Source organism: Felis catus, chromosome A1, assembly GCF_018350175.1.
Source record: "Felis catus isolate Fca126 chromosome A1, F.catus_Fca126_mat1.0, whole genome shotgun sequence".
NCBI classification, from domain to species: domain Eukaryota; kingdom Metazoa; phylum Chordata; class Mammalia; order Carnivora; family Felidae; genus Felis; species Felis catus.
The window spans coordinates 50,586,030-50,608,625 of record NC_058368.1 but is presented as its reverse complement, the minus strand read 5'-3'; the positions used below and the strand labels follow the sequence as shown (position 1 = coordinate 50,608,625).

General features: G+C 36.9%; 1 long non-coding RNA gene across 2 annotated transcripts in view; it reads right to left on the bottom strand.

Moving 5' to 3' along the window:
* LOC109498550 overlaps positions 1-22,596 on the bottom strand; it is a 528,643-nt gene that overhangs the window by 157,268 nt on the left and 348,779 nt on the right. For both annotated transcript variants that reach the window (XR_006595729.1, XR_006595727.1), the window contains exon 9: positions 19,493-19,540. This is a non-coding gene — a long non-coding RNA (uncharacterized LOC109498550). The remainder of the gene's footprint in view (positions 1-19,492; positions 19,541-22,596) is intronic.

The following is a 22,596-nucleotide window of genomic DNA, read 5'->3' as shown; positions in this document are numbered from 1 at the left end:
AACTGCGAGATCATGACCTGAGCTGAAGTTGGATGCTTACCCAACTGAGCCACCCAGGTGCCCCTCCTCTTAAAATCTTATAACAGTAGAGTGGGAGGACACTTACACGTCACCTACTAGAGTCCCATACATTTCAGTTGACAATAATGAGTCTTGGATTTGGCCAAGGCCCCACTGGAGAAATAGGATTAGAATGTGAATGTGAATGTGAATTTTGACACTAGATTAGTTCTGACTCAACAGTATGTTAAAGTCGGAGGCAACCTCGTCACTAGTAACAGGAAAATAAAAATACAATCCCTAAATTAAGAAAAGATGGTACTTGATGTAAGAACTACTTCAAAAATATCTTATTTTCCTTTTTTCTGAGCTGCAAACATTTTAATCAAATTCTCTAAAGTTCATTTAGATTCTCTAAGTTTATATGCTTTCTTGCCAGTCAGGTATTCTTGCACACTGACTGTACTAATTACAATTGTATGGACATTTATCTGGTTTTTTTTCACAATCTTAATCTATATTTAGATAAATAATTTCTAAGTAAAAGTTCTCAATGCACCATGATAGATAATTATTAATCTAAATTATAAAATTTCTCCCTGGTAACAAGTAAAATGTAGATTTCTTGAAATGTCTGGATATGTCTTGAAATGTCTGGATAGTCATAATGTTTGAAGCTACTAAGCATTATTACAGGGCCTGAGAAGAGTAATATCTACCAGGTTTCAAAATATATTAATTACAGGGAAAGGAATTGAACCAGTACAGAGAAAGTAGGATAAATGGAAAGAGAATGTAAGAACAAATATCTGTGGCAGTCACAGAAAGCCTCTTTGGTTTGTACAATTGAGTTTTAAATAACTCTTCAGAACACCAGTCTCAAGTGAGGAACAAGTTAATGACAAGACTGAAATCAAATCCATTCTTCCCTCAAGTGTCATGGAGCTAGCATTTAGATGAGGATACATTTTTTTTTTGGCACAGTTTTGTCTGCAGAGCTGAATTTGTCAGTTTTTCTGCGGAGATCTACACCTCTGAATTATTTGGTGGGACGGGGGGAAGAGAACAGAGGTATATGTTCATGGATAACTTTTCTTCTCTCAAGTGTACGTAAAAGTTATTCAGTTAGAAAGGGGATATTTTAATAAAAAAAAGAATATTACCAAGTGAAAACATTTTTAGCAATGGTTCATAAACATAATGGCTATACTGGTAAGCTGAGAGAAAAAGAAGGCATAGCAGTACGAAGAACTGCATTGTGGACATTGCCATGGGAGGGTAGAGACTTTCTTCTGAGACAAAATCTTCTCATGAGAGGCTTGGATCTACTTGCTTAGATGACAGACTTTGAAACCTGTCAAACACAGAAAGTGATAACGCCAAAAGGTTTTCCTATGTGACAGATCTCCTGCATCCCGAAAAACTTAACTTCCAGAGACATTCTGTAAAATGTCCACTAGCTTATTTTCCTAGAACATTGGCCTTCTGGTAATTTCAACAGCTATGATAACTATGGACTGAATATATGAAAGTGTGTGTGGGTATCTAGATATCTTGTACATATAATTATAATAAAGAATTTTAATAGCCAAAGATGTTAAAAAATGCCCGTCTATGTTCATTGGTTGCTTTAAAACTTTCATAATATTTAATAGTATTTAGCACTGCACCAAATAAAGCCCATAATACATTTTAAAAGATTTCTGGAGTCTAAAATTTGGTAAGGGTCTTTAACATAAAATGGTCCAACTTCCCATCCAGTCCCCAAGACTCCTCTGATATCTCCATAAAGCAAAGTATAGGTGAATAAATGTAATTTTTTAAATTTTAAATAAAGCATTATAAAAAAGCTAAATAGGATAGAGATCAAGATTTTGCATAACTTAGGTAATTTTAAATTTCTCCTTTATGCCTTTAATGTTAACTTTGAAGTCAGAATATCAAATGCAAAAAGGGAGAAATAGGAAAAAAAAAAAGGCCTTCTTTTGTACTTTTGTATAGCGTTTTCACCACAGCTCCAAATCCAACCTCTGGCTTACTTAAATCTAATCCTCTTTGACACTGTCCTCTTTCATACACATTAGTTTCTCATTTGCCACTCTCTCTCTCTCTTGATCTCCATAGTGAGTATATGAAGATGAGTATCATACATTCTCTTTGGTATGTTGGGAGTTGGGAGCAGGTCACATTTCATTTGGCTCTTGGTCTCCCTGAACTTATCTCTACAGATTTATGTTATCTTTTGTAATCCATGGTTACCTGCCCCTTTCCATGTCTTCTGAATATGTTTGCCTTAAAATAAAAGCCAGTTGCTCTAGTCTTTTTTTTTTTTTTGTAAGAAATAATTTCATGTCTCTCCTGTTAGGCATTTCAACTTAAATTCTTTCACTTTGTTTCCTAAAATATGATCTCAGAAATCAAAACTTATGTGTAGTGAAATACATGTAGATTTTTGTTAATAAAACTGAAGTGTGTGAAGTTAAATCAGTGGAGAATTGGTCTCCAGTGGAGGGAATGTGGACTGTAAGCATCAAGAGTTGTCAGCAAATTCAGGGAAATTAGGTAAGGTTATTCAGATCTTATGGAGAGAGGGAGAGATAGAGATTGAGAGAGGGATGGCAATAGCCCTATGTGTAAATCGGTTCTTTGTTCTGTACATTTTACCACCTCTCTTGGGTGCCAGGTGCCCCTTTTCAGTACACATTGTACTATATTTGGTATAAACATCCGTCTTGAAATACATGGAGTGTATCTTGCATGTTCTCATCCATCATCATTATATAAGTTGTCTTTCTCTTTGTTCCAAATAAAAATTTTTAGAGCTCAATTAGAGGTTTAGGCTCTACTACAATACTTGAATAGATCCAGTTAGACAATCAACACTTAATATATGTTTATTATTTTTTTCTTAAAGTCTGTTTTTGAAAGAGAGAGAGCATGAACATGTGTGGGGGAGGGGCAAAGAGAGGCACAGAGAGAATCTCAAGCAGGCTCTGTGCTGACAGAGCAGAGCCCGACAGGGGGCTTAAACTCATGAATCATGAGATCATGACCTGAACTGAAATCAAGAGTTGGACACTGAGCCACCCAGGTGTCCCCGTACTTAGGATACACTTATTCTGCATAAGGTACTACTACTTTAGATAAAAGTGGACTCGGGGCGCCTGGGTGGCGCAGTCGGTTAAGCGTCCGACTTCAGCCAGGTCACGATCTCGCGGTCCGTGAGTTCGAGCCCTGCGTCAGGCTCTGGGCTGATGGCTTGGAGCCTGGAGCCTGTTTCCGATTCTGTGTCTCTCTGCCCCTCCCCTGTTCATGCTCTGTCTCTCTCTGTCCCAAAAATAAATAAAAAAGTTGAAAAAAAAATTAAAAAAAAAAAAGTGGACTCACATTTTAGTCCTTAAAACTTATGCAATTGGTGGTGGTAGTGAGGTTTTTAAGAACAAGAATATCAAATTAGTTATTAAAAATTTTGTTTAGAATAAAAGATAATAAAAATATAAAATTTTAAATCTGAAAAATATTACAAAATTCAGAAAAAAAACATAATATTTGAATGAGGTAACTGCCTAAACTCTCCAAACTCTCCAAATTTTTTTCTATATATTTTGGTTATAGCATCTTTAATTATTTCTTAAATGGCAGTGATTTTATAAGACTATATAGAAAGAATAGAAAAATTATAAACTTTCCTCTAACATGTTTGGTTCAATTTTTTTTAACTATTATTGATTGTTAAAATATATATAATGTAAAACTTTAAACATAGTTTATTTGCTTTAAGGAATATTTACCATAGGGGCACCTCAGTAGCTCAGTTGGTTAAGTGTTTGACTCTTGGTTTCAGCTCAGGTCATGGTCTCATGGTTTGTGGGATTGAGCCCCACATCGGGCTCCACACTGACAAGCCTCCTTAGGATTCTCTCTTTCCCTCTCTCTCTTCCTTTTCCCCTCTCATGCTCTCTCTCTCTTTCTCAGAATAAATAAACTTTAAAATAAAAGAAATATTAGTATAGGTATATGCCATACAAACACAAGCATTCTAAAAATACATAGTTCACCTGATTTTTAGTATTAAAATATTTATGTATGTCTACATCTATATAGTTTCATTAGACCCAGGTCATCCATCTATGGTAGTAGGTTCTAAGATACAAGAGAGAACAGACAGGCACAAGAGCTGTTTTGCTGGAGTTTGCATTTTAAGGAAGAAAAGACAATACCCAAAGAAATAAATAACTTGAAACTAAAGGTTGTGATTTTATCTTTTTCATAGGCAGTTCTGAAAGTCTGGTTTGGGGCTATTTGGGGGTTTCCATGAGACTCTTAGGGGATCCGTGAGGTCAGAGCTATTTCCTTAATAATATGAAGATATTTGCCTTTTGTACTATATTGACATTTGCACTAACAATGAGAAGCAATGATGGGCAAACTTTTGGTTCCTCACAATGAATCAGAACTACTCAACTGTGCTAGTAGTCACAATTATTTGAGAGAGAGAGAGAGAAAGAGAGAGAATGAGTGGGGGAAGGGCAGAGGGAGACGGAGAGAGAGAATCCCAAGCAGGCTCCATGCGGTCCGCACAGAGCCTGGTGCAGGGCTCGAACCCATGAACTGTGAGATCATGACCTGAGCTGAAATCAAGAGTTGGATGCTTAACCAACTGAGTTATCCAGGTGAAGCCCAAAGTTTATTAGAATTCTGCTTCTTCAGTTAAAGATTAGCTTGGGGGAAAAGAAACAATGAAAATATTGACACAGAAAGAATAACAAAGGTTGGGGAGTAAGGGCAAAGAAAGGAATCTATGCACATAATTATATAAAAATACCCAGGATAAGAACAATTACTGAGATTAAATTAAAAATTTAAGTCAGAGGGGTGCCTGTGTGGCTCAGTCAGTTTAGTGACCGACTTTGGCTCAGGTCATGATCTCACAGTTTGTGGGTTCAAGCCTCACGTCAGGCTCTGTGTTGACAGCTCAGAGCCTGGAGTGTGCTTCAGTTTCTGTGTCTCCCTCTCTCTGCCCATTCCCCGCTTGTGCACTTTCCCTCTCTCTCTCTGTCTCTCTCTGTGTCTCTCTCTGTCTCTCTCAAAAATAAATAAATAAATACACAGGTTAAAAACTTTAAGTCAGAATTTAGCTTCTTGGCAGTGGTGGCTACAGCAAACGTTATCTATAATTGGAAGAATATTAGTATGTTAGATGAGTGATATATTTCCTAGTATTTAACTCCAATGGGTAAACTTTTATACTGAGTCAATACACAATGTTTTCAGTGTTTCAGCACAAGGTGCAGAATTAATTGTATAGCTTTCTTTTTCATACAACTGAGTAAAAATTAAAAGCATATTGTTATATGATGATTCTCTGAAACTGTTTTCGTAGAGATAGAAAACAATACAGTTTAAGGATCTAATTTTCTGCTCTTCTCATGAATACAGGGAAAGATAGGAAAATCTAACAGTTTCTCTCCCCTAGAGGACTCGTTCATACCTCTTCTATAATAATAAGAACTCTCTTGTTATTGAGCAGTCAGTATGTGCCTGGCCCTGGGCTGGCATTTAATACACACCATCTCCAGTCTATTTGCAAGAAAAGTATTATTATCCCCACTCAAAAACAAGAAAACTTAGAGAAGTTCAGTTACTTGATGAAGGTTTATTTGAGCCTGGTGCCCATCTCTTTTCACTAACACCTGTTTTTGGAGTTTCCTCGTTTTTAAGAAATTTTAGGTTATAAAAATTACAGTGCTCTCATCAGAATATTCAGGGTTCTACCAATGGTAAAACTTATTGCATCCAGTCTGGCTGCCGGAAGCAGTGCCAGACTGACTGCAGAAGACCATTTGTGGGTTATTAAAGATACTTAACCTAACCTACAAACCTTATAGGGTCAAACACACGACTTTTATTTGGCCCAGAATTCTTAGTTTTATAAATACCCCTGGATTTATGTAACTCAGAGTCAAGTTTAAGAACCACTGCATTAGACTTTGCCTTTTGAACCTATTGTGAGTATAGATTCAAACAAATGCCTGAAGTTTAGGTGTTTTGTTTAATACATTGAAAGGAGAAACTTGTCTCCTATAAACCAGCTAAAGAGATGCCAAAATTCATACTTTATTATTTAAGAGGAATGTTGTTTGGGAAGACAGAGGTAATTTATAAAAAAACAAACAAACAACAACAACAAAAAACAAACAAGCAAAAAGACCCAGCAGGCAAGTCTAAAACATTATTCAATAAACAACTTTAGATCTACTCACCAGAGTCTGAACTATGACCTAGTTAAAGCTCCAAACTTCACATCTCAGAAAAAGGAAGAAGTGGGCTTGGGCTAGAGAATGTTTATGGCTAGAGTTCACCAGTGTCCTTCTCATAACACAAGAACCCAATCCAACACTATCTTGTACTTGATGGTATGTCAGGTTGCCTCCTTAGCAACCATAAATCTGTCCCCATACTGACTCAATGACTGGAATTGGTGACGTAAGTTTTGTTCATTGGATAATGATGAGTATGGAAAGATGACAAATTTCACTGTGGTCCTTACAAGGGTATAAGTAAGAATGTGTTCTTTTTTGTTATCATTTGCCCGACAGATTTAGCTGCTTTTGAAAGCTGTATTGCGATAGGATAGTTAAGACGATTTGCATTATTTTTGGTACAAAGGATGGTCATCCTATCACCCAAGGCAGGAACAAGAATATTTGGTATACAAATATGCATTAAATACATAGATATATGGCTCCAAAAATGGAAGAAAACAGAAAATCTGAAGGTCAGGGCTTCCCACAATCTCAGAGGTATGAGCCTATTTTCCTTGAGGAAAATCAAGAGAAAAAAGAATGGACTTGAATCAGCCTGTACATTGGTCCTTTGTGAAATTACCCTTATATGTGTCTTCTACACCAAAAAGTTGCTACTCAAAATCTTTTTTAAAAACTTCTGGAATAAAATTAAATATCTTACGTATATATAGCAACACATGCTTCATAAATTATACTTTGGATGGAAATTACTATTACAATTTTCAAAAGTCCAAATCATGGGATATCATATTTACCAACCTAAAATATTTTACATTTAAAATGAGAATTCTACATATGGCACACACACACAGACCACACTAAAAATAAAAAAAAAAAAACATAATTATATTAGTTTTGTAGGGCTGCCATAAAAATACCACAAACTTGGTGGCTTAAACAACAGAAATTTATTTTTGCATAGTTCTGGGGGCTAGAAGCCAAAAATCAAGGTGCCAGCAGGATTGATTCCTTCTTAGGGTATGTGATGAAGGATATTTTCTAGGTCTCTCTCCTTGGCCATAGATGGCCCTACCTGTGTCTCTTCACATTGTCTTTCCTATATGCAGTGTCTCTTTCTGTGTCTGCATTTCCCCTTTTTATAAAGACACCAGTCCTCTTTGGTTAGGGCCTGCCCTAATGACATCATTTTAATTTGATTACTTCTGTAAAGACCTTATTTTCAAATAAAGTCACATTCTGAAGTACTGTGATTAGGACTATTATATTTGGGGCGTGTACATAATTCAACCTATACCAATAATGAACAGAACTAAAAAAATACCTTTAAATTTTGCTACAAAATGAAAAACGTAACACAGAGGGCTTATTCCTATTCTCTTTCCAGGATCCATTCCACTTACAGCGCTCAATAAAAGGTAGATACTAATAGTAACAATTGGTCTATGAAAAGATGTTACATATGGAGGGTACAGTATACTTGGGCATCAGAGTTTTTAATAGCTAAATGCCCCTATTTAATAAAAACAAAGAGGATGTATTCTTTAAAATAACTTAAAATTTTTTTGTTGAAGAGCTCAATTTTAAGCGCAGGGCTTTCATTGTGTATTCTGTATATCACTTCATTGGAAATGTTGAAAATACCAGAGACTGATATTTTCCCACAGACTTCTTCCAAGCAAATGTCGAGGGGAAATCTCTACAAGGGGCATGTACTCAAGATGCAAGAACTGACTGATGTATTAACTAATCTTATTATGGTAATCATTTTGCAATATATATGAATATCAAATCATCACATCGGATACCTTAAATTTACACAATGTTATATGTCAGTGATACCTCGGTAAAGATGAAAACAGTAGGATACAAGTACTTACTTAGATGATGCCTAATGCAGAGCACACTGCCTCATATATCTAAATACAAAGTAACTAATTGGCAGCCGCCTCCAGTGGATTCCATGATGAGCTGAATGGCTTCACTAGCTCCCCATTCCTTCTGTCTGCCCTTCCTCTCCTACTTACTCCTTCACGTCACTCTCTTCTGGCCACATGGTAACAGCATTACTGCAGTTCCATTATTTCCACCAACAGAACCTCTGGGAATACCAGGGCTCTACTCTTGCCATTTATTTTTATAACAAACATAACACAACATAAAGAGTGAACCCTGCTGTAAATGATGGACTGTAATTAATAATAACAACATATCACTCTTGGCTATTAATTGTAACAAATGTACCACACTAATGCAAGATGTTAATAATAGGAAAAACTGGGGGAGGACGGTCAGTGAAAACTCTCTGTGCTTTCTGCTCAGCAAAACTGCTTAAGAAATAGAGTCCATTAATTTTTAAAAATAACACCAAAGAAAATTATACTCAGTGTCCAAATTATATGAAATGTTTCAAGGTATCTGAAAATATTCTGAATTCCAGAGCTCAGTTTTATCTTTTGCCATTCCCACCACAGGGTTTCAAATTAATTAACTAAATAAATAATAAATTAGAGTAACACTTGAGATTTCTTCTACAGCTTTTCAGTTTTTAATATTTATCTCAAGGAAGAAGTGTCTGTTTGCAATGTAGCTTCTGTAATGGATACGATGTCCCATTATGAAAAGGAAAGGAAAACACTTAAAGAGATTTCTTAAGGTAGTTGTCAAAGGCAGTTTGTTTGTAATCTAATAAGAAGCATATGACAAGTAAGTATTTTAAATAACTGGAATTATTTATTCCAGGCAAGTGATGGAGGTTTTTATTATTTCTTTACTCCAAACTCATAACCATACACCAACTATGCAATATGTTTATCCGGCACTTAATGCACTCATTTTAGGTCTCCTGCCTCCTTCCTTCTTTCACCACTTCTGTTTTCTCTGCACTTTCTCCCCCATGACTCAACATTTAAAGAAGAATTTCTAGGGGCACCTGGGTGGCTCATTCGGTGAAGTGTCTGACTTCAGCTTAGGTCATGATCTCATGGTTTGTGAATTCAAGTCCCACACTGGGCTCTGGCAGCTCAGAGCCTGGAGCCTGCTTTAGACTGTGTGTCCCTCTCTCTCTGTCCCTCCCCTGCTTCCACTGTTTCTCTCTCTCTCTCAAAAATAAGTAAACATTAAAAAATTTTTAAATAAAGAAGGATTTCTATAGAGACTCCCAGCTATGGGTTTCAGATGTCATATTTTCTTGGCTCAGATCCAGATAATGCAATGCTTTGACTCACAGTTGTGGCAATGCTGCCTGGTGGCAACACAGAATTTGAATTGTTTTAAATTGTTTTGGGTTCTTTGGCTTTCATCCTTTTGTATTGCTCCTGAAGAGGCCTAAACATCCAACCGACTGCTACTAATAACAACGACAACAAAAATGGCAATATTTGTGTAACATTAACTTGGAACTTGACTCATTTGGTAAGACATTGTCTTGTTCACCAGCTTCATTTATTTTTACTTTGTGCTAAAAAGATTTCTTGACAGATGATCCTGGAGTGCCTGAAATAGAAATTCTCCCTTTCTGTTTATTTTACACCAATTTGGTATCTAGAATAGCCAAGTACTTCTTAACTTACACATTTTAATGAAAAGATATTTATTTGAAAAGGCTATATCTTTGGAAATACATGTAGTTTATAAGACTTCCTTTCTTAGTGGTAAGTAAATCAGAACCATCTTAGGTCTAGGTAGTATCTTGAACACACACATGCACACACACACAGACACACACACACAGACACACACAGACACACACATGCACGCACACACACGCACACACACACACACCCTGCCTAGGAAAGCAAGGAGATTTTGCAATACAGATCACCACTCAATTGTAAATTCATACACATTGATTGCATGTTTCTGGAGTCAGAGTAAAATCAAATTTAAACAGAAGACCCTGGGGCATGTGGTTGAATAGTCACACATTCAGAGCTTACATTTTCAATTTCTACTACTTTTTTTCTGGTCCATCTCCTAAACACACATGTCATTAAATCTTTATATAGGGTTGAAATGTTAATTTGTGAGTTCTCCTAGAATTCTTTAAAAACGATGTGCTGAAACCTTTGGAAATCACTTAAAAATCCAACAACCTTTACAAACTTGTGGCAGATAAATGGGCAGTGCCTCAGTAAGGGACAGTACTCCAAACACAGGACAACTTCACACAGGAAAATTGCCGCGAAAGACCTGGCAGGCCCCAATCCCACTTTTCTTCCTGCATAGCCCATGATTACTATGCCTGGAGAATCACTGATAAAAGCCCATGTGTGGAGTCTTTGTGTGATTAATGAGTCTCAGGCTGGTGCAAAGCACCCCGAGATTTGTCATCCCTGGATTCACGTTAGCAAGAATGAATTCCAGCCAATGTTCAAAGTCAGAATGCAGCATCCTCCAAGTGGCCTGAGAAACTTCTGGCTCTCTGGCTGCCATCATCTGTTCACTTTTTTTCAGAGACTAATCATACATTCTCTTTTTTCTTCCCTTTACACTGAAATAAAAATGTACATGATGGAGTAATAAAGAATATCTTCAACCGCAGGTTATGCTCTCTTTCCTCTCTCCTTGCTCCTGTTTTCATTTCTCTTCCATTTCCTCTTTATTTTTATAGTAGAATTACCATTCTTTGTAATTACTTCCTTCCTTAGTTCTTTCTGTATACCTCTGTCCAGAGTCTGGTCTGTATTTTCTTAGGATTCAGAATCTTTCTCTGTTCAATAATCTCTCTTAATTTTTCAGCCTCTGGAGATTTCTTCTCTTTTTTTATTTCCATTATTCTTCCTTTCTTTCCTCTGTATATTGTTTTGCTTACTTGTTCTTTCACTTTGTTGTGTCCCTCCCCTCTGTTTTATAATTTGAAAGAAAATTCCAATATCTACAGCAATTGACAGTGATTCTAGAGATGATCTTGGAAAGAATTCACAATATTTTAAAATAATTCCTCTTCTTTTACAGGTATCCCAAATGGGATACTCGATTCAGTTTGCAAGTTCAGGGAATTGGCATCTATGTTTTCCTGAATAAATTTACAGAATGAATATAAGAGGTCTCATAAAATTTTGATGATATGAAATAAATATTATTAACTGTATGAATTATGGGGAAGCTATAAAGCAAATTCTACATACTCCATGAGGGTGAGAACAGGCTTGAGTATGGAGAAAACCATACCAGAATTCCAAATATCCACCTGATTCAGGAAGAGGAATAGGTTTTAAGTGAGTGCAATATAAAGGGCCCTATTCTCTTTCTCCTTTGTTTTACCAATGGAGTAGCAATGAACTGTGTGTGTGTGTGTGTGTGTGTGTGTGTGTGTGTGTGTGTGTGTGTTCAGGGATGAGGTAAGGGTACAGGAGGTTTTGTCATGTAATTCTAAGACTACATCCTTTTTTAAAATGTTTATTTATTTATTTTGAGAGTGTGGGTGGGGAGAGAGGGAGTAAGCGGGGGTAGGAGCAGAGAGAGAGGGAGGGAGAGAATCCCAAACAGGCTCCACACTGTCAGCCCAGAGCCTGACATGGGGCTCAACCCCATGAACCATGAGACCATGACCTGAGCCAAAATCAACAGTTACCAACTGAGCCACCCAGGTGTCCCTAACCAACTGAGCCACCCAGGTGTCCCTAAGACTATATATACCCTTATAACCAAAGGCTATTCTTTGAAATTGAACTTTTATCATTTTAGTACACATTTATGCACAAAATATAAGACTAACTCAAACTTAATCCTATGATCTGTTGAACCTTTATTTAAATGAAAAGTTGGTGCTTTGTATAAGATTGAAGTGTGTTCTATGCAAGAATGCTGGTGGAAATGCTCAACCATCCTTCTATTACCAATACTTTAATGTTGGCACCAGATGTGCTTGGCTCTTTCAAAGCTCAAAAACCCTGCTTCTTGGAAGGCAGTTTAGCAACCACAGCCCATGCAGAGTCACATCACTTGCATATCTTTAAGCCTAAGTACATTTTCTAACTCTTCCTTGAAGCCACATCCAAGAATCTTTCTGAAGGTTTTAGCAAATGGCAATTTCTCTGTGTGGTGGACAGAATAACAACCCTTCAAAATGTCCACATCCTAAATCCTGGAACCTGTGAATACATTATATTACATAGAAAAAGGAACTCAGGTAGTAGACGGAATTAAGGTTGCTAATAAGCTGATTTTCAAATAGGAGACTATCCTGGGTTATCTAGTAGGCCCAGTGTAATCACAGGTCCTTAAAAGTGGAAGAGGGAGGAAGAAGAGGAGGTAAGAATGATGCGATACAATGTGAGATGAACTTTATTAGCCATTGCTAACTGCTCTAGGTTTAATTGTGCCCCGCCCCCAATAAATATGTTCAAGTCCTAACACCAAGTACCTCAGAATATGGTATTATTGGGAAATATGGTCTTTGAAAAGGTAATCAAATTAAAATGGAGTCATTAGGGCTCACCCTAATGACTGGCATCTTTATAAAAAGAGGATATTTGGACACAGAGACACATGCACAGATGGAAGACTATGTGAAGGGACAGGGAAAACACCATGTGAAGGTAGAAGATTGAAGTTGCATATGCAAGCCAAGAAGTACCAAAAATTACCAACAAACCATCAGAAGCCAGAGAGATGCATGGAACTGACTCTCCCTCACAGACCACAGCAGGAATCAAACCTGCAAACATCTTGATGTCAGACTTCTAGCCTCTAGAACCGTAAGACAATACACTGCTGTTATTGTGAGCCACCCATACTGTGGTTCTTTGTTATGGCAGCTCTAGGAAACTAAGACACCGGGTTTCAAGAAGGAAGGGATCAGAGAGCCAATAAATGTGGGCAGCCCCTAGGAGTTGGAAAAGAAGAGGAAATGGCTTCTCCTCAACAGTCTGCAGAAAGGAATACAGCCCTGCTGACACCTCGATTTTAGCTCTGTGTTATGGACTAAATGTTTGTGTCCCCCGCAAATACATGTTTTTTTTTAAGTTTATGTATTATTTTGAGGGAGAGAGAGGTAGGACAGAAGTAGGGGAGGGATAGAGGGATTGAGAGAGAGAGAGAGAGAGAGAGAGAGAGAGAGAGAGAGGGAGGGAGATTGAGAATCCCAATCAGGTTCCATGCTGTCAGCACAGAGCCCGATGCCAGGCTCCACCTCACGAACTCAAGAGATCATGACCTGAGCTGAAACCAAGAGTCAGATGCTTAACTGACTGAGCTACCCAGGCACCTACTTAAGCCAAAGTTCTAACCCACAGTGTGACTGTGTTTAGAGACAGGGTCTGTGGGGAGGTGATAAAGGTTAAATGAGTTCATAAGGATGGAGTCATAGGGCTGATACCCCTCATAAAAGTGCGCTCTCTTTCAATACCATCTGAGGACACAAAGAGAAGGTAGTCAAGAAGAGAGCTCTCATCAGAAATCAAACTGGCCAGCACCTTGATCTTTGGTTTTTCCGCCTCCAGAACTGTGAGAAAATACATTTTTGTTGTTTAGGTCACAGAGTCTGTGATATTTTTTTTAATATTTCAATCGCACATTTTTTAAAGTTTATTTATTTACTTAGAGAAAGAGAGAGAGAGCAAGCAGGAGAGGGGCAGAGAGATGGAGAGAGAATCCCAAACAGGCCCCACAGCTGTCAATGCAGAGCCCAATGCAGGGCTCAAAGTCATGAACTGTGAGATCATGACCTGAGCTGAAATCCAGAGTCAGATACTTAACCAGCTGAGCCACCCAGGCACCCCTGTGGTATTTTGTTATGGTAGCCTAGCTAACAAAAACATCTAGTGAGACCTATATTGGACTGCTGACCTCTGGTACTATACTATAAAAAATCTATGTTGTTATAAGCACTAAATTTTAGTAATTTGCTGCAGTAGCAATAGGAAACTCATACTTCCCTATGTCATTAAATTTCTGGTAACGTAGCTTCCATGCTAGTTGTTAGCTTATCTTTAAATTATCTTCCTTTAAAACGCACTCTAATTGGAGCATCCATGTAGACCTTAGATCAGAAATGCAGCAAAGGAGTGATGACCAAGGATTACAAAATACTGCACAACCATTATTACCTTCATCTCACAAGTTCAGGTTGTATTTATTTTTCTTAAAAAAACCTTTTAAAAGACAGTTATGAAATAATTCTTCTTACTAAGAAAACCTGTTGATTTGGTAACTTAAAATTCCATGAATGCAATATTTTAAGAAAAAAAGTCAAATGATATGGTAAATTATTGCTATGTGTGGAATGTTTCACACCTATAATTTTATCTGAAGGCTATAAATTTTTCTTGCTGCCCATGAAGCATGCATAAAGCATAGAATTAGCATTTTGAAGAATACCAAGGTAGAAAATATACCTTGGCAGACACTGTGGAACATTTAATACAAATAACCAAAGGTCTAAAAGGCTGCAAACTAAAGTAACATTTTACCATAACCAATAACTTCGGAGTGTCCAGTAAACCCAAAGCTATATACTCTTGAAATTCCACAATTTGTAGACTTAGAAAGTTTATAGTTTAGATATCCTCATATTTCTTCCAATTCTGTCATGTAGTAACTGAGTAGCTTTGAGTAAATACTTAATTCCTCTTCTTTAAATACTAACACTTTAAACTTCATAAAATGAATAATTTAACTCTTTATTTTTATATTTTAACATCGTCAAACTTCTATTTATGTGAAAGTTTTACTTACGTTGTTTAGTTTACCCATGTAATATGTTCAACACTATGCTAACACAGAATGAGCTCTTTATATCTTAACTACTATTACCATATCCCCAGAAGGTTGTGTCAATTAGCATTTGCTGCATAACAAATCATTACAAAATATATTGGCTTAAAATAATTTCTGCTTATTTAGCATAGGATTCTGTAGGCCTTCTGGGTGATTGTTTTATCTGGATCAGTTCAGTTAATTTTGCTGAGCTAGTGACTATTGTCAGCAGTAAGCTTGATGGGGCTGGAGGAACTAGGATTGCTTCAATCTCATGCCTGACATGCTGTGGGCTCAAGCAATGGGGATGATTGAACCAGTGGTTCATCATTCAGCAAGATATCCTGGGTTTTATCATATTGTGGTCAATCACAAAGTTCCTAAGGATAGCAAGAGGGTCAGCATCGTTGTATGTGAGGTTTTCAAACTTCTGCTGGGATCATGCTTGCTAATGTGCCATTGGCCAAATCAATGCCAGCCTAAAGTGAGTACAGCTGAGTACTACCAAAGGTCATGGATGGGGAGCTATAATTATTGGTCATTTTTCCAATCAACCACAAGTGTGAGACTCACACATATTGCATTACTCAACATCTTCCTTGATATGTCTCATTTGCATCCTGACTTAATATGTAATATCTAAAGCTCACCTTGCTAATTTTCTAGGGTTTTACGATATCAAATGATTTTCCTCTGACTTATTCATGCTAGACTACCGGAGGACACCCCTGACTGTTCCTTTTCCTTTCTATAATATCCGGTCAGTAGCCAATTTCTTTGGATTTTTATCTTTTTCAATTTTTTTAAATCATTACATTCTGTCTCTACCCCCACAACTACCACCCAAATTCATGCCACCATCATCTCTTGCCTAGAGATGTAACTTGCCAATTGCAATAGTTATTGAAATAGACCTGCATCCTTTCTCCTATTCAATCTGTCTCTAATAGTATAGATATACAGTCTATAAAATACATGTCTAATTATGTCACGTCACTGCTAAAAAACTTTCACTGATATATACTGGAAATTTGAAAAATGTGGAACTTGTATGGAGAAAACAGAAACAAGAAGACTAATATTTCAAGAAGGTAGATAGTGATAAAACTTGGGGAGTGTGTGTGTGTGTGTGTGTGTGTGTGTGTGTGTGTGTGTGTAGAGGTTATTTTTGAATGATGAGACATGAGTGTGTTTATAAGTAAAAATGCTTGGAAATGAAGGGAAGGAAGAACCAAGGGAACAAAGTCCAGGAGGAGTCAGAAGAGATGGAATCCAGAACATGGGTGGGAGTCTGGGGTCAGATGACACAGGCTGATCCATGTGTTTGGATTTTATTCAGTAGGCAATTAATACACAATGTCTGGCATATAGTATGTAATTAAACAATTGTGAATAAATGAATAAATAAATAACAAAGATTTTGATGAGGAAAATGATATAATGCCACTTGTTTTCGAAAAAGTAAATCTGGCAAAGGAGAATCAAGTAAGATGATCTGGAAAAAGTGAGGGATTTGAGTTGAAGAAACTATTTGGGCAGTAAGTACATTAGTTTGTATGAACAATAACAAGGGCCTAGACTAGGACTGAATAAAGGGAGAACAATGACAGTATCCAGGAGACACATCATGGGGAGACGGAGACCTAGCAAGAGTTTTGTGGTCACCTGATGAAAAACAAAAATAGAAGGGTGTGAACTGCATTTAGACAGATTACCAGACAAAGAGACTGAACATTGTTGAAGGAAAAAAGGAAGAAACACATTTGAGGGTTGTTAAGATGATCAAGTCCATTTTAGACCTACTGGGTTTAGAACCAGAGCGAGGCTTCATGTCCTGACACTTAGAAAAAAGCTGGGATAAAGTTTCTTGCTTCCATGTCTTTCATCCCATTTTTTTCAGCCTGGGATGCCTTTGCTTTACTCCAACTGTTTAATTCTTATTCAACCATTAGGACATCTCTTAGTTCCTTGGCCCTGAATTCCTAGGATTTTTACCACTTTTCCAATCTTCTTTGACAATACTTTGACAACTCTTTTTTTTAACCAGTTGCTTCACAAGGTCTTACATTATAGTGAGTTTACATGTCTGCATCTCTCACCAGACTGGAAACTACTTGGGATGAGTGGTGGAAACTAAGAAATTATCTCTTATTACTGGGCATCATTTAAAATTTTTGTTTATGCTTTACTCATAAATAACACAATAGGTATGCTTTTTATAGGGCACAAGAGAACCAAATATGCAGGCAAATTAAATGTGTACAGAAAAAGATTGTGAAGAAGTTAGTATAATACATTTGATAGTGAAAGTGCATTGAATCATTATTATTTATTTCTATGGTATATTAAGAAAAGCACTAAGCAAAAGTCATAAAACTTGAGATCGAATCCTGTTCCCTTGCTGTTTGGCTCTACTGGAGAAAGCTGATAAAACTCTTTGGCCTCAATTTTTCTCATCTACAAAATGACGTTGAATGGTCTCTAAAATCTTCAAGAATTTTTCACTTGCTACCATTTTTGGTTTTGACTAATTATATAGGTAAAACAAATAAAATACCCTGATCTAAAGGAATCAGAAGGTATGTACTAGAGTCAGAATGTACTACAGTGAAATAACAACATTTTCCAGGTCCCACTGCAAACTTCTGGATCCTATAAACCTTCACCCAGATGGACACAGTTGCAAGTGATACCATCTGAATGTTCCTGACATTTAGGGATTCCAATTACCCACTCTCTGTTCCAAGCCTTACTTACATAACTGTGGAACATTTCTGCACATAGTCTGAAGAAAGATAGTATATGTGTAAGGGCACACCAAACTTGACCATCAAATTTTGAATTTGTATGTGTAATAATGGAACTCCCCATTATGACATGTTGAAGACTTGGTTCTCCCTGCTCCTCTGCACTAAATATAACAATAAACTCTGGAAACAAACCAACAGACAATCAAAGAACTTTAAAAATTGGAAGAGGAAGATGAATTGGTGAGAGATCCCAGGGCTAGAGAGCAGCACAATAGCAGGACATCTTGTAAGCCCACAGCCACCAGAAGAAGGTACGCCTAGTGTTTCTTGATTTCCAAACTAGCAACAAAGGGTATCCCAGATAAATTAATTCTTACCGGAGATCCAATGAGAGGGCCTCTGACAACACCAGGTGCATCCAGTAGAACCAGCAAGAGGGATCAACTGGAAGTGCTACTGTTAATAAGCAGCTAAAGAAGGTATTCCGTTTTGCCACTGGTCCTATGACTCTGATCTCCCTCCCAGAAAAACCATGCTTCCAGGAGATATGGCAAGGTGGTTAGCACCACAACAAGTACCCAGACCAGGAGTTTCTCATCTCTTCAGCCAGGCTTGAGATTCTCCTCTCCCATCTGAAGACTCTGTGCAGCTGGAGGGCACCAACATAGCGGATCACTCCCCAACAAACACTCTGCCTGGAAAACCCTCTCTGTCCTTCATATGCAGGGGGCAACACACCACTACAAGCTCTCAGCTCAGGAAGCACTGTTTTGTCTCATGGGCCCAAGAATCCTTTCACCAGTCTAGCAGGAAAAGGCAGTCTGGCTGGTAAGCTCCTTCAGATTTCTCAAGTGGCATCACTGGGGACCAGTAAAGCCCCAGTGACATGAAATAAACCAACAGACCAACATAGCACCACATAGTTTCTGAAAACTAGACTTTAATTGAATCATTATCACTTCTCAGTCTTTTGGCTAAGATTACATGTAACTGAATTGTTAAAGAAGACTAGGGCTTGCATGCCAACCCTAAACAGGGTGTCTTTCTGTTAAAATAAAATAATTTAAATAAAAGAATTTAAACAGAGTCTTCATATACAGTAGCCAAAATGTTCAAAATAACAATAAAAAATCATCATCATATCTAGAACCAGGGAGAACTGCAACCTGAATGCAAAAAGATAATCAACTAATGCTAACAGTGAAATTAATAAAATGTTGGAATTATCTCACAAGGATTTTAAAGTAACCATCATAAAAATGTGTTAACAAATAATTATGATATATCTTGAAATGAGAAACAGAAAACCTTAGAAAAGAAACAGAAGTTAGAATTAAAAAACAAATGGAAACTATAGAATTGAAAAATACAATAAGTTTTAAAAACTCAATGGATGGGCTCAATAGTAAAGTGGAGATGATGGCAGATAGATCTGAGTTTGAGGGCAGAACAATAGGACTCAGCCAGTCTGAACAACAGAGAATATAGGCTAAACAACAACAACAACAACAAAAATGAGCACATCTTCAGGGATTTGTGAGACAATAACACAAGATCCAACATTCTTATCCTTGGAGTCCCATTGAGCAGCAAAAGATATAAGAGATGAAAAAGTAAAGAAATAAAGTCTGAAAATATCTCAAATTTGGCAAAAGAAACAAACCTACAGATTCATGAAGTTGAGGAAATCCACATCAAGACACTTCATAATTAAACTTCTGAAACTAAAGCAAAGAAAATATCTTAAAATGAGTCAAAAAAAAAATTACAGCTTACCTGAGTCTATGGTGGCCATTAGGAAGTGACACAATGTTTGTTTAAATGCTGTAATAGAAGAACAGTCAATCATGAGTTTGAGTTTTATCCCTAGTGAAACTATCCTTGGGAACTAAGGGGTAATAAAAACATTCTCAGATGAAGAAAAACTAAAAGATTTTTCATTATCAGACTTTACCTTAATGATTAATGATAGAGGCTGATGCTGTGATACCAGTACCGTTTGTATCAGTACAGTTTTGTATCAGGTTTTATACAGCAACTTGCCATAAAGAATTTCAGTTCCATGGGAAGGAGGTCTATTTAGATAATTTCAGTAAAAGAGAGTGAAGCAAAATGATAGAACCATTCACAGGGTGCTAAGGAGCACACAAAGTGGGTGCATTAGGCCCAAGCATTGGTGCTTGGAGGAGATGATGTCCAAGTGAATCTTGAACCAAATGCAGAAAGTAGCTTGAGAGAAAATTTTGGAGAAAAAAACAAAGAACTAGAAAGTGGGGAGCTAGCCATAAGTAGGTATTTCTTAAACAGAGAACAAAAGCTTTTGCTTAGGACAGAGCACAGGATAATACTGAGCAGGTGTTAGGGAAGTGGCATGTAATGCTTTAGAAAAGGAATTTTTATAACAGAAAAGATGTAAAAGAAGGATTTCATTGTGGATTATTCGTGAAATAACCAGAGTCTGGACAAATCACTTAATGGAAATGCAGATGGTAGGGACTTACTGGTTTCAATGGAAAAAGAATTCATTTGCTTTGTCAAGCTATTGTACTTAGCAGCAGAAGAAAGAAAAATATCAAAAACTACCCTTCAGGGACCTTGTAATTTTCTGCAACGGGAAAGTTCCTAATTTCTTCCTAAAATAGCCCTATGGCCCCTCTTTTCTTTTTAACATTCAAATGACAAATTTTTAAACTTAAGAAAAAATAAATTCAATGGGTAGTTTGTGATAAAGTTGTCTTCTGTTTGTGTGAATGGAAAATTTGGATTCCCTTTCCCTTTCCTTTATTTGAAAACAACAACAACAACAACAACAACAACAACAACGTTAATGTTGTAGAGCAAAACTTTTTGCAACTTAGCTACCAGAGGAATTTTATCCTTTACACTAAAATTACAACAGGTTATAAAATTATTTTTTATGCAGAAACATTTGTTTGCCATCAAAATGAATATGTATCTGTGATATGTACAATAAAATATAATGAAAATATAACGGTTTATGGAATTGCTGGCATATAATTTGTGGTTCTTGAACAACACATACAACAAAACGTCTTCCCAAGTAGGCCCATAATTTCGTTGAGATCAGAATTTTCCTTGCTATACTGGGAGAAAAAACATCTTTCAGTTTTTCTGAAATGTTCTCATCTCCATCCCTTCTCCATTCCTATTGCTAAAATCATAATCCATTCCCTCTCTCTATCATCTAACCAGCTGATCACCGAATTTTTATCACCTTTATCTCCTAAATCTACTCCTTAATCTCAGTTCATTGCCCTAGTTGAACAATCATCATTTCTTATGTTACTATCATAGTAAATTCCCAGCTCACCCATGGAGCTCTAGTTTCATCGCTTCAAATTATCCTTCACAGAACTAAAAAAGTAAGTGGTCTTTCTAAAAAAATGCATCTCATCACATGTTCCCTCTGTTTAAAAGTCTATAGGGGCATTCCCACCAACAGTGCCCTTTGTAGCAACATGGATGGAACTGGAGAGTGTGATGCTAAGTGAAATAAGCCATACAGAGAAAGACAGATACCATATGGTTTCACTCTTATGTGGATCCTGAGAAACTTAACAGAAACCCATGGGGGAGGGGAAGGAAAAAAAAAAGAGGTTAAAGTGGAAGAGAGCCAAAGCATAAGAGACTCTTAAAAACTGAGAACAAACTGAGGGTTGATGGGGGGTGGGAGGGAGGGGAGGGTGGGTGATGGGTATTGAGGAGGGCACCTTTTGGGATGAGCACTGGGTGTTGTATGGAAACCAATTTGACAATAAACTTCATATATTGAAAAAAAATTTAAAAAAAAAGTCTATAGGGGCTCACAATTGCTTTTAGACTAAAATCAAAACCCCAAGGCATGGTCCCAGTGTTTTTGCAGGATGATTCCTGATAGTCTTTTTAAGGTTTTTGAGACATTTGGGATTTGTACAAAAACAAGAACTAAAATACATATCTTCTGATACCTTCTCTGCACATAAATTTCTTTTGATAATTTCAAAAATATTAATCCATAACCTTTTATACCATGACTGAACTCTATCTTTTAGCAAATTCTAAAATGAAATTTAGGTCAAATAAAGATGAGTGTATATAATCAACTCTATTCACAAATCGTCTGACATTCCATAAGTGAGAAACAAAAAGTTTACTTTAGTTTTTCCCCAAAAATGTATTTGCTTTATGGAAGTTTGACCTTTATATTCACTGGAACACAGACCTAACTGCAGCACCACAGACTCAGTGATAATACAAATAGTGTTTTCATAAAGGACAAGTAAATGCGCTCTCAGTAACAACCTGGTCTAGATTAGGAAGGCTGTGGCAGAAATGAGAAGGAACCAGAGACAGTTTAGATGAGTTTGGAATGATTTTACTGAGAATATAATCTATTTGTTCATTTTTTCCTGTGAGCAGAATCTTCCATTACAGGAAGAAACATACAAAAAGAAATTAAGGCTCTTGGAACCTCTGCTATCTGTAAACCTTTAAGATTGTGTTTACCCAATTGGATTACAATGAAACATAAACATGAGGATCTGGCCATGACATTGGGCAGATATAGTAATCAGCTGGGTTCCAACTGCTGGGAAATCTCTACCAGAAACTTCTCAAGTTCACTCACAAGATGATAATTCACTCCCTAGGGCAATCGACACTTCTAAATAAAAAATCAAGAGGAGATGAATTGTATTTCAAGGTTAACTCAGCACAGTTCTCGAAGATTTAAAACAGAAACATGATCTATGTTTGGAGTCTAAGGTCTACATCCGTCTCATTATTTTTAGTGTTCCCTTAATTTTATTTACATTTAAACACTTCTTTAAATCACACACTAATATGTGCACAAATTTCGTTTAGTTTTTCCATGATGCCCC